The 13,239-nt window shown below is 39.3% G+C and overlaps 1 pseudogene; it reads right to left on the bottom strand.

Annotated features, from left to right (window-relative positions):
• Positions 1-4,911: 4,911 nt before the first annotated feature.
• LOC137769133 (small ribosomal subunit protein uS5 pseudogene) lies at positions 4,912-11,388 on the bottom strand (annotated as a pseudogene).
• Between the last annotated feature and the right edge of the window lie 1,851 nt (positions 11,389-13,239).

Genomic DNA, 13,239 nt, shown 5'->3' with positions numbered 1-13,239 from the left:
CCATTTACCACTGCAACAAAAAGAATAAAATACTTAGGAATAAACCTACCTAGGGAGACAAAAGACCTGTATGCAGAAAACTATAAGACACTGATGAAAGAAATTAAAGATGATACCAACAGATGGAGAGATATACCATGTTCTTGGATTGGAAGAATCAACATTGTGAAAATGAGTATACTACCCAAAGCAATCTACAGATTCAATGCAATCCCTATCAAATTACCAATGGCATTTTTTACAGAGCTAGAACAAATCATCTTAAAATTTGTATGGAGACACAAAAGACCCCGAATAGCCAAAGCAGTCTTGAGGGAAAAAAACGGAGCTGGAGGAATCAGACTCCCTGACTTCAGACTATACTACAAAGCTACAGTAATCAAGACAATATGGTACTGGCACAAAAACAGAAACATAGATCAATGGAACAAGATAGAAAGCCCAGAGATAAACCCACGCACCTATGGTCAACTAATCTATGACAAAGGAGGCAAAGATATACAATGGAGAAAAGACAGTCTCTTCAATAAGTGGTGCTGGGAAAACTGGACAGCTACATGTAAAAGAATGAAATTAGAATACTCCCTAACACCATACACAAAAATAAACTCAAAATGGATTCGAGACCTAAATCTAAGACTGGACACTATAAAACTCTTAGAGGAAAACATAGGAAGAACACTCTTTGACATAAATCACAGCAAGATCTTTTTTGATCCACCTCCTAGAGTAATGGAAATAAAAACAAAAATAAACAAGTGGGACCTAATGAAACTTCAAAGCTTTTGCACAGCAAAGGAAACCATAAACAAGACGAAAAGACAACCCTCAGAATGGGAGAAAATATTTGCAAACGAATCAACGGACAAAGGATTAATCTCCAAAATATATAAACAGCTCATTCAGCTCAATATCAAAGAAACAAACACCCCAATCCAAAAATGGGCAGAAGACCTAAATAGACATTTCTCCAAAGAAGACATACAGACGGCCACGAAGCACATGAAAAGATGCTCAACATCACTAATTATTAGAGAAATGCAAATCAAAACTACAATGAGGTATCACCTCACTCCTGTTAGAATGGGCATCATCAGAAAATCTACAAACAACAAATGCTGGAGAGGGTGTGGAGAAAAGGGAAACCTCTTGCACTGTTGGTGGGAATGTAAATTGATACAGCCACTATGGAGAACAATATGGAGGTTCCTTAAAAAACTAAAAATAGACTTACCATATGATCCAGCAATCCCACTACTGGGCATATACCCAGAGAAAACCGTAATTCAAAAAGACACATGCACCCGAATGTTCATTGCAGCACTATTTACAATAGCCAGGTCATGGAAGCAACCTAAATGCCCATCAACAGACGAATGGATAAAGAAGTTGTGGTACATATATACAATGGAATATTACTCAGCCATAAAAAGGAAAGAAATTGAGTCATTTGTTGAGACGTGGATGGATCTAGAGACTGTCATACAGAGTGAAGTAAGTCAGAAAGAGAAAAACAAATATCGTATATTAATGCATGTATGTGGAACCTAGAAAAATGGTACAGATGAGCCAGTTTGCAGGGCAGAAGTTGAGACACAGATGTAGAGAATGGACATATGGACACCAAGGGGGAAAACTGCGGTGAGGTGGGGATGGAGGTGTGCTGAATTGGGCGATTGGGATTGACATGTATACACTGATGTGTATAAAATTGATGCCTAATAAGAACCTGCAGTATAAAAAAAAACAAACAAAACAACTAATACTAAACTTTCATTGGGTTATTTGTATGGAAATATGTTAATATAAATGTTTCAGACATTAAAAAAAAAAAAAAAAAAGACTCAATACTGTAAAGATGTCTATTTTCTCCAAATTATCTATAGAGTCAATGTTATCCCAATAAAAGTCCCAGCAAGTTTTTTTTCCTGGAAAGTAAAAAGAATCCTAAAAAAAAAAAAAATAAATAAATAAATAAATAAATAAAAATAAATAAAAAAAAGGAAAGGTCGGTTCGCCCAGCTTCCAATGGGTTAGTCGTGAGGAGAACTGAGCTGCAAATCTTGCATATCACACTGCATATGTGATGGGATTAGTAGGCAAAGTAATGACTTTTTTAATGCTTATGCCCTTAGTCATGACCAGTTTATAAGCTATGTGGAAGTCAAATTTGAATATGGATAAAATTTCTCTTAACAGCCGTATCTAAGTCAAGGAAATTTATTGAAGAGATTTACTAAGTTGTTTCCTCATGGTTTAAGGCTCAACTCAGGATCATCTCTTTCAGGAAGTCTTCTCTTCCCTCCCCCAGACTAGCTTGGGTGCCCCTCATCCATACTGGTAACATCCTGTGAGACCTCTCTGCACTTTGCTTATCTTATGCATATCATGTTTATCTGTCTTTCTTCCCAGGTAGTCTATGAGCTCCTCAATGAGCAAGAATTAGATTGGTTGCTTTCCACATTCTTATATCTGATTATTTTTTTTGTCTGCGTATACAATTCCAAGTTAAAAATGAATTTTTCTCAGAACCATGAAGGCATTACCCCCACTACTTTCTAACATTCAGTGGTTCAGATGTGTTATAAGACTGTTTTACCCCTTTTTAAGTGTCCTATTTTTTCCATAGAAATGTTTAGCATCTGTTCTGTAATCTTGAAGATATAATCTTTCATAGGGATGTGTCTGGGTGTGGGTATTTTTCATTCATTTTGCTCTGTCATTTCCTCTGGTATTTTCCTTCCTCTTCTCCAATGCTGTCACGTCACTACCCCTTTTTGCACCCTTTGGCTGCAAACTGAATCACTGTGCTGTACACCTGAAACTAAGACAATATTTAAATCAACTATACTTCAATTTAAAAAAAAAATCAGGCAAGCTAGTGTCTTTGGCAGGTGATTAATATATGTAAGCAATGATACTAATCAGTCTTAACACTTCTGAAATGTTACTTCTTTATTAGTTGAACCTAAAATAAATCAATAAGAGTACTGAAACATAATAAGGGTGAAATCCAAAATTTGTTGAACAGGAACAATATCAATGGTATGTCATATGTGAAGATTATTGTGTGTGATCATTTGGTTTTATGATTATGATATGTTTTAGTAAATGCACTAGTTATATCCTTGCTGATGTATTTTTGCTAATCTTTCATAAAGAGAAAGTTTTGTTGTAATGATACATATCAGACTGTATTCAGTGTTACAGAATCAGTATTCTGCGGAGAATGAAGAAATAAAGCACTAACTTAACTGGAAAAAAAAAGAAAAGAATCAGGCAAGTGTGCAAAGTTATATGTACAAAGATGAACGTGACTATGGTTTTTATGATAAAAGTTAGAAACCGTTTAAATAATGGTTAAATAAATAATAGCATATCCCTTCAGTGGATTACACTGCAGCCATTTAAAAGAATGGTATAGATCTAATTTGTATTAGTAAAAAGGGATATCCATTTATAGTGTGGAGTAAACAACAACAAAAAAACAAAAAACCTCACAATAGTTTATGGACTATGGATAATTTGCCATAATATTTTTCATATAGGGTATCTCCCAAACATTTCTGATCATGCATTTTTGTTTTAAACTGTTAGGGAATTCATAGGAATTCTGTGCTAATATTTTCATTTTAAAATCGTAATAAAACATAAGATATCAACTGGCTTAAGTTGGGAGGTTTTAAATATCTATATACACCTTCATTTATTTTACTGAGAGTGAAGCTCATGGGAAGAGTAAGTTAATAATATTTATAAGCTGATGAAGGGTTGGTCCCTATTGGTAGATACAGAAGAATATTTTCTTCCAGTTGTCTACATGCCTTCTATAGAGATTAGAAGAATTCTGGTTGAAGTTTTAGCATCCCCGTCTGTAACTGATACATAAAATATTCCTCTGATTGTGTAAATTAAGTCTTCCAAGAATTAGAGATAATCCATTTCTAAAGAGCTTATTAAGAATTTTTTTCAGCCTCTGCTGGGTTTTAGTAATTAAGGAAGAAGAAAAAATTCAGTCTATATTCCATCTGTATTTAGTCTGCAAGTATAAAGAACCATAGACCCCTTAAAAGTCACATTTTCATTATCTTAACAACTACTTTCTAATTGCACCCTTGAAATATATCCCATTAAATTGTTTGATGCTCCTTGGAAAAGGACCTATGTGATACATTCCTTTTGGACCTTAATACCAAAGAAGTTGTCTCTGGAATAATTTCCTTATGTAATTTACTGAGTTTTCCTTTTTGATTTGGTGATTAGGAAGCTCAGTGTTAATATTTCAAACTCGCCTATAGTAACTGCGTTAGGCTATGTGGTAGGTGTTTTCCTATTCTACTTTCACTGATTCTAATTTGTTTTAATTTAAACTTTTCTGTATGTGTCTCATTAACTATTTCATTCTTTATGGAAACTTTTATAATTTATATCTTACCTATTCATGAACAACTGGTCATTATTTTAATACCTATCATTTCTCATGGATTTATAAAAATGGTGTCTCCTACACACTTGAGTGATACAGGGAAAAGTTATTTTATTCTCTCCAGGCAAGACATGAAAAAGGAAAGTAAATAAACTAGCATTACTGCATACCTACCATGTGATAGGCACTGTCATAGGCACTTTTTAACATACATTATCTTTTTATCCCTTTAACAATCTTGTGAAATAAGATCCTACATTTAGATATGTTAAGTGATTTGCTGTCACACTGTTATTTAGGAGTGGACCTCCAATTCTGATTCTTTAAATCATGCTTTCTCCATTGTATTATAACCACCTCCGAATTTTATTACTGCTAGAGTCATCAGCAACTGCACCTTGAGAGCATTTTTCTAGGGCAGTACTTCTCAAACATTAATGTACAGATGAACCACCTGAGGATCTGGTTAAAATGCAGATTCGGATTCAGTAGGGCTGGGGAAGGGCCTGAGCGTCTGCATTTCTAACTGCACACAGTTGGTGCTGCTGCTGCTGCTGCTGATCCTGGGCCACACTGAGTAGCAGATTCTCAGAGTGTGTTAACACCACAGCGATCTAAGTAGTTACTATGGCAAAGGTGTGAAATTGAACAGACACAGCATTTCTAAAATTGCCAACAAAATAATCAACGAATGCAGCTGAAACCTCACACCTAGTCTCACAATGGGACTCAAACCCAATCACACCTCTCACATGGGATTCGAACGTAGCCAAAAGTCAGACTGGGACTTGAGCCCACGGGCTGGGACTCGAGCCCACGGGCTGGGACTCAAGCCCACGTCTTTTTTTTTTTTTTTTTCACGTGGTGTCCGGACTTACTGAAGCTCAGGTTCTTTTTTTTTTTTTTTTTTTAATTTATTTATATATATATATATATATATATATATATATATATATATATTTTTGGCTGCGTTGGGTCTTCGTTCCTGCGCGCAGGCTTTCTCTAGTTGTGGCGAGCGGGGGCTACTCTTTGTTGGGGTGCACGTGCTTCTTATTGCGGTGGCTTCTCTTGTTGCGGAGCATGGGCTCTAGGCGCGTGGGCTTCAGTAGTTGTGGCACATAGGCTCAGTAGTTGTGGCTTGCGGGTTCTAGAGCGCAGTCTCAGTAGTGTGACACATGGGCTTAGTTGTTCCGTGGCATGTGCGATCTTCCCAGACCAGGGCTCGAACCCATGTCCCCTGCATTGGCAGGCGAATTCTTAACCGCTGTGCCACGAGGGAAGTCCTGAAGCTCAGGTTCTTTATGTCTCAGCACAGAAGGAATTCAGTGAGAGGCAAAATGATAGGCAAGTAGATTTATTAATATAGGACACTTGTGAGGGATACAAGCAGGCAGGCAAGGGGACTCTTCCCTGAGAACTAAGTGGGAAAGCAGGTTTATTCAGGGAGATACACACTCCATAGACAAGAGTGTGGGCCATTTTTATGGGCTGGGTAATTTCATAGGCTAACAAGTGGGAGAATTATTCCAACTATCTTGGAGAAGGCACGGAGATTTCCCCGTGGGTATTGGGCCACCGCCCACTTTTTGGCCTTTTATGGTCGGCCTTGTAACTGTCATGGCACCTGTGGGTGTGTCATTTAGCATGCTAATGTATTACAATGAGCATATAATGAGGCTCAAGGTCTACTGAAGGTCAAATCTTCCGCCATCTTGGGCCGAATCAGTTCTAACCAGTTTATGCCTTATCCTCAATGGCTGTGTCATTCTTTTAAAGGTAGTGCCCTGCCCCCTTCCCTCCTGTTTCACAACTGTGTGCAGTGACTATATACAACTTAGAGAATCCTGAGGCTTTGCTTCCTGTGTATAACAGCCTTATGTGGGGTGGTATTACTCCCAAAGCAGACGATTCTTCAGATAACTAGAGGAAAAATGTAGTCAACTAAAAAGCCTCATTTCCTAATCATGTTGGTTAAGTATATTCTTTTCTAAGCCTGCCAGATTTCTGGATGAATCCAGCATTCATACAGATGACTCCAGCATTCATACAGATGACTCCAGCATTCATACAGATGACTCATGATACCCAAAGCTCCAATCATTATTTTCTTCCCTCCATTTCAGCCACCCTGGCAGTATGGGAGATTAGAGACACAGAATAACCCTCACACACACACACACACACACACACACACACACACACAAACCTGCATAGAACATGAGAAACATCTGTTCAAATACATTACTGAGCTAGCAAAAAGTTAAGGAACATTCAGAGGCCAAAAGCCAAGTGAAAGCAGGAATTTGGAGAGGAAAACAAGCACAAAAGGAAGATTTTCTGGGGGGTGGAGGGTATCTTCTAAATTCTGGTGACCTTGAACTAGAGTTCTAACGGCCATGAAGGATATGGGAACAGGAAACAAGGCCAAGACCCCAGCCAAGGTAGGGAGTCTAATAGGAGATCCTCACAAACAAACTAGGACACCTTACCTGTCTTGACCTTGGCTCTAGATAGAAGGGAGGGAAAAGCTACCCAAATAATTTGCAAATACAAGCAAAGATTTGTGGCCCAATTCAACTACCTCTTGTTAGGAGATAATTCTTCATGACTCTGTCAAGTTTCTGCACACCTTGTGAGCAGAGGTACTGACTGTCTTTTCAACAGTTTATATAGTGAGCAGTCTTGGAGGATAATGATGGCACCTCCCTCTGGAGACAGATTTGCTTACAACCTTGGAAGATAGCCATAATGTACCTCTGGGAAAAAAGGCAGGCATGCTTACTGCCCATTATAAAATATCCATGTTCTGTAAGTTCTGTGTTCCTTTCCTGTAGTGAGATCTACTGCATGTATAGATGTCACCTAGCCGGCTTTGTGTGCCCTGTGGGAATTGGGACTTGGGGAACCAACACAAATGCTGACACTCTAGCTACTGTTATTGGTTTGAGTAATAACCTGTCCTTAGTCTCTGTCACAAGAGTAGCATGTCTTCTGCTAAAATCCATGCAACTATGGCAGGCTAACTGTGGCAGGTAAAATCTCAGACCTTTCACAGTTCTTAATGTCTAGGTGGCCCCAAACACTTTATGCTGAAATTTTATTTTAAATTGGTCCTAGGTTGGTAGTACCCATAGACAGCTAGTATAAGCAAAAGAAAATCCTCTCTAGAGAACACCCTTCAACTCAGGCCTCAAACATTTCCCACAGATAATGTAAAGGAACCATGAGCTTTTAGTCAATTTATAAAACACAAGAAAAAAAGGTATGATGAATTAGAAGCAATTTCAGAAAAGCTTCAGATATTAGAATTGTTACAGAATATAAAATAAATATGTTTAACATTTTTTTTTTTAATTATTGGCACCTTTAATTATTGTTTATTTTTTTTTTTTTGTCTGTGTTGGGTCTTCGTTTCTGTGCGAGGGCTTCCTCTAGTTGCGGCGAGCGGGGGGCCACTCTTCATCGCGGTGCACGGGCCTCTCACTATCATGGCCTCTCTTGTTGCGGAGCACAGGCTCCAGACGCGCAGGCTCAGTAGTTGTGGCTCACGGGCCCAGGTGCCCGGCAGCATGTGGGATCTTCCCAGACCAGGGCTCGAACCCATGTCCCCTGCATTAGCAGGCAGACTCTCAACCACTGCGCCACCAGGGAAGCCGTGTTTAACATCTTTAAAGAAATAAAAGATAAGGTTGAAAATTTGAGTAAGAAACAAGAGGTTGTTAAAAAATGACCAGTCAATTTGCAAAGGAACCAAATAAGACCTCTAGAAATGAAATATATAATTGTTGAAGTGAAAATTTTAATGAACGGGTTGAACATCATTAGAAATGTAGCTGAAAAGAGAATTAGTACACTGGGAAATAGATCTAAAGAAATTACCCAGAATGTAATAGAGAGCAAATATGAAAGCAAGATTACAAGCCATGAAAGATAGAGTAAAAAGGTTGATATATGTTGAATCAGAGTTCCAGAAGAAAAGAATGAAGAGGCAATATTAAAGTGATAATGGCTGAAATTTTTCCAGAATTGGTGAAAGAAACTGTTAGTTTCCTACCACAATGTAACAAGTTACCATAACTTAATGGCTTAAGACAACACAAATTTATTATCTTACAATTCTGTAGGTGAGAAGTCCAATTCAAGTCTCAGTGGGCTAAAATCAAGATGTTGGCAGGTCTGTGTTCCTTTTTGGAGTCTCTAGTAGAACACCTGTTTCCTTGACCTTTGCAGTTTCTAGAAGCTGCCTATATTCCTTGGTTCCTGGCCCTCTTCCTCCATCTTCAAAACCAGCAACAGCAGGTCAAGTTTTTCTCATATCACATCATTTCTGACCCTTCCTTTTCTGCCTCCCTTTTCCATAATGAAGGACCTTTGTGATTATATTGGGCCCACCTGGATAATCCAAGATCATCTCTCTATTTTAAAGTCATCTAATTAGCAATCTTATTTTCATCTGCAACCTTAATCCATCTTTGTCAGGTAACCTAACATATTCATAGATTCTGAGGATTAGGACATGGACATCTTTGAGGGTTTATTAATCTGCCTACCATAGACATTAATCTACATGTCCAAGAATCCCAATAAATTTTAGGTAGAATAAAAAGAATCTATGCCTAGTCAAAATCCATACTTATTCATGTCATAATGAAACTTCAGAATGCCAAAGACAAAGAGAATATATGAAAATAGCTAGGGAGGAGAGAGATTTCCTACAAGTGGACAATAATTATACTAATAGTTGACTTAACGCAACAACTAAAGTCAAAGACAAAAGAATATCTTTATTCTTTTAAGAACAAATAATAGTCAACTTACACTTATTTACCCAAAAATTGTATTTTAAGAACAAGTGATGGGGGGGGATGAATTGGGAGATTGGGATTGACATATATACACTAATATGTATAAAATAGATAAGTAATAAGAACCTGCTGTATAAAAAATAAATAAAATTCAAAAAACAAAAACCCTTCGGGTGACTTTGATTGTTTGCTGATTTTCAGAAGTGTTTTGTGTGTGTTTTATGGGGGAAAGAGAAGGAACTCTTAAATAAATCTAAAAAAAAAAAAAAGAACACGTGATAAACAATTTTCTAACCAAGTGTAAACTCAGAGAATTTTCCACTCAAAGACACTCAAGATCTTCTAAAGGGCACACTAGGCTGAAATTAAGCACACATGGATCTGAGATGCAAGAAAGAATGATGAAAAAAGAAACTGCAGAATATGCATTAGCCAGACTTTTACTACAATATGCTGCATAATAAACCACACCATAAATTTACCAACAATAAGCATTTATTCTCATGCTTACTGGTCTGCAGGCCCACTATGGTTTAGCTGATCTAGGTTGCCTCAGCTCTGCATCAAGCTTCAGGCTGCAGATTGGGCTCAGGCTTGCTCTTCTTGTCTCATTCTGGGTGCAAGGGCTGAAGGGGAAGTAACTATTGCTGACCAGTGTGTGCATCTCCCACTAGATTGCAAGTACTTTGGGGAATGGCGAGGAGCATACTTTATTTACTATGGAATTCCTGGTAGCTTGTACTTTGCCTAATACCAAGTGGGAATTCAAGAAGTTTTTGCTAAAGAGATGCATAAATCAACCATAATTGCCATTATGAATTGTAAGTACTTTACAGTTATGAATTGCGTTCATAATTGTTGCCAAAGAGCCCAGCAAGTGTTAGTACTTAGTACATGTCCAATAATATATTTCAGCACTTTAAAGGAAAGAGAGAGGCACTTCCCTGGTGTTCCAGTGGCTAAGACTCTGCGCTCCCAATGCAGGGGGCCTGGGTTCGATCCCTAGTCAGGGAACTAGATCCCACGCACTGCAGCAAAAAAGATCCCGCGTGCCACAACTAAAAGACCCAGCACAGCCAAATAAGTAAGTGTTTAAAAAAAAAAAAAAAAAAGGTGGGCTTCCCTGGTGGCACAGTGGTTGAGAGTCTGCCTGCCAATGCAGGGGACACGGGTTCGAGCCCTGGTCCGGGAAGATCCCACATGCCGCAGAGCAACTAAGCCCGTGAGCCGCAACTACTGAGCCCACATGCTACAACTGCTGGAGCCCTCGCGCCTGGGGCCTGTGCTCTGCAGCAGGAGAAGCCACCACAATGAGAGGCCCGCGCACTGCAATGAAGGGTGGCCCCCACTAGCCGCAAATAGAGAAGGCCCGCGCACAGCAGCAAAGACCCAATGCAGCCAAAAATAAATAAATAAATAAATTTTTTAAAAATTAAAAAAAAAAAAGTGGCCTTGGTGAAGTTGCCTAGTGTGGTGGTGTAGCTCCTGGCAGAGGTGTAGCAGTCATTAAATCTGGCCATCATCAGTAGCTCCTTGGGCACAGGGGCTGAGATGATGCCACTGCCCCTGGGAGCAGGGATGAGGGGCACCAGCACAGAGCCACAGTGGCCAGTCACCCTGCAAGGGACGGTATGGGGCTTGGCTGATCTTGTTCCCTCAGTAGCATCGCCACACATGGACGATGGAGAGCTTGGCCAGAATGATGGCCTCATGGGTGGCAGTGGCTACCTCCTTACAGCACTTGACACCCAAACCAATATGTCCATTGTAATTCCCAATGGCGACAAATACCTTGAACCTGGTCCGCTAGCCAGCACGGGTGTGATTTTGCACACGCATAATCTTCAAAACCTCATCCTTGAGGGATGCCCCCAAGAAAAAGTCAATGATCTCAGATTCCTTGATGGACAGAGAAGAGATAGATCTTCAGGGACGTGATCTTCATGTCCTTGACCAGGCAGCCCAGCTTGGTGACGGGGAGCCACTCCTTGTGGCTCCTTGTCCTCAGCCTTGCCTCCGTGAGCTCTGCAGTCTCTGCCCCCACCGAGACCCGGGCCCAGACGCTGCTACCAAAGCCTCTGCGGAAGACACTGGGGCCTCCGATTCCAGGGCCCCGGGGCCTCTGGGCCCTCCCGCAGCACTGCCGTCATCCACCATTTGGTATTTTTACAGTGAAGAAGCTATACCACATCTTCTTTATCCATTCATCTGTCGATGGACATTTAGGTTGCTTCCATGTCTTGGCTATTGCAAATAGTGCTACTATGAACATTGGGGTGCATGTATCTTTTCGAATTAGAGTTTTCTCCAGATACATGCCCAGGGGTGGGATTGCAGGATCATATGGCAACTCTGTTTTTAGATTTTTAAGGAACTTCCATAATATTTTCCATAGTGGCTGCACCAATTTACATCCCCACCAACAGTGTAGGAGGGTTCCCTTTTCTCCACACCCTGTCCAGCATATTTTATTTGTGGACTTTTTAATGATGGCCATTCTGACCAGTGTGAAGTGGTACCTCATTGTAGTTCTGATTTGCATTTCTCTAATTATTAGTGATATTGAGCATCTTTTCATGTGCCTTGTGGCCATCTGTATGTCTTCTTTGTACAAATATCTTTTTATTTCTTCTGCCCATGTTTTGATTGGGTTGTGTTTTTTTTGTTATTGAGTTGTATGATCTGTTTGTATATTTTGGAAATTAAACCCTTGTCAGTTGCATCATTTGCAAATATTTTCTCCCAGTCCGAAGGTTATCTTTTCATTTTTGTTTATGGTTTCCTTTGCTGTGCAAAAGCCTGTAAGTTTGATTAGGTCCCATTTTGTTTATTTTTGCTTTCATTTCTGTTGCCTTGGGAGACTGACCTAAGAAAACATTGGTACAATTCATATCAGAGAATGTTTTGCCTATGTTCTCTTCTAGGAGATTTATGGTGTCATGTCTTATACTTACGTTTTTAAGCCATTTTGAGTTTATTTTTGTGTATGGTGTGAGGGTGTGTTCTAACTTCTTTGATTTACATCGGCTGTCCAGCTTTCCCAATACTACTTGCTGAAGAGACTGTCTTTTCTCCATTGTATATTCTTGCAGAGGTATTTTTTTAATTCATAAGTTATCTATCTGCTTTTATATTTGAACTTAAAATGTTTTTTTTTAATTAATTTATTTATTTTGGCTGTGTTGGGTCTTCGTTTCTATGCGAGGGCTTTCTCTAGTTGTGGCAAGCGGGGGCCCCTCTTCATCGCGGTGCGCGGGCCTTTCACTGTCACGGCCTCTCGTTGCAGGGCACAGGCTCCATATGCGCAGGCTCAGTAGTTGTGGCCCATGGGCCTAGTTGCTCCGCGGCATGTGGGATCTTCCCAGACCAGGGCTCGAACCCGTGTCCCCTGCATTGGCAGGCAGATTCTCAACCACTGCGCCACCAGGGAAGCCCCTAAAATGTTTTTTAAAGTTTTATGAGAAGTTCTGAAATGAATTTTATAAATTTACATTGAAACATGACTATTTATGCCTGAAAGTTCTTTTGAAATTAAAAAAAAAAATTAGAAAACCTTATTTTAATTTTCTTTAATTGAGGGTTTTTTTAAAAAATTTAGTTTAATATTTTTATAATATCTAGATTAAGGCTACTTGATTTCTAAAGGAATCACTGGGTCTGAAGGTTTTCCCTGTCTACTCCTGTTCCCCCTCCTTTTATCTTTCACAGACATTGCCCTAAATAAATCTATTGTGCTCCTAATTCCTTCTTGACATCTATTTCCTACAAGACCCAGTCTTCACAAACACTGATCATATATTCCTTTTTCAGTAAACAGACTCTCAAGAAGAGAATTTGGGGATTGGATTGCTTACCTAGCAATAGCATAGAATAAATGAAGTGAAATTAGAACACTAGTAAAACATGCAGGGCTGCTTCATGGGCCTCTGGGCCTCACTCTCAGAAAGGCCTTATACTTAATTTTATCTTTGAACTTGTGTTTTGTAAGTGAAGTTCAACAGGACAATA

Source organism: Eschrichtius robustus, chromosome 9 (assembly GCF_028021215.1).
Source record: "Eschrichtius robustus isolate mEscRob2 chromosome 9, mEscRob2.pri, whole genome shotgun sequence".
NCBI classification, from domain to species: Eukaryota; Metazoa; Chordata; class Mammalia; order Artiodactyla; family Eschrichtiidae; genus Eschrichtius; species Eschrichtius robustus.
The sequence above is the reverse complement of the archived record's forward strand: the minus strand, read 5'-3'. Positions and strand labels throughout refer to the sequence as shown.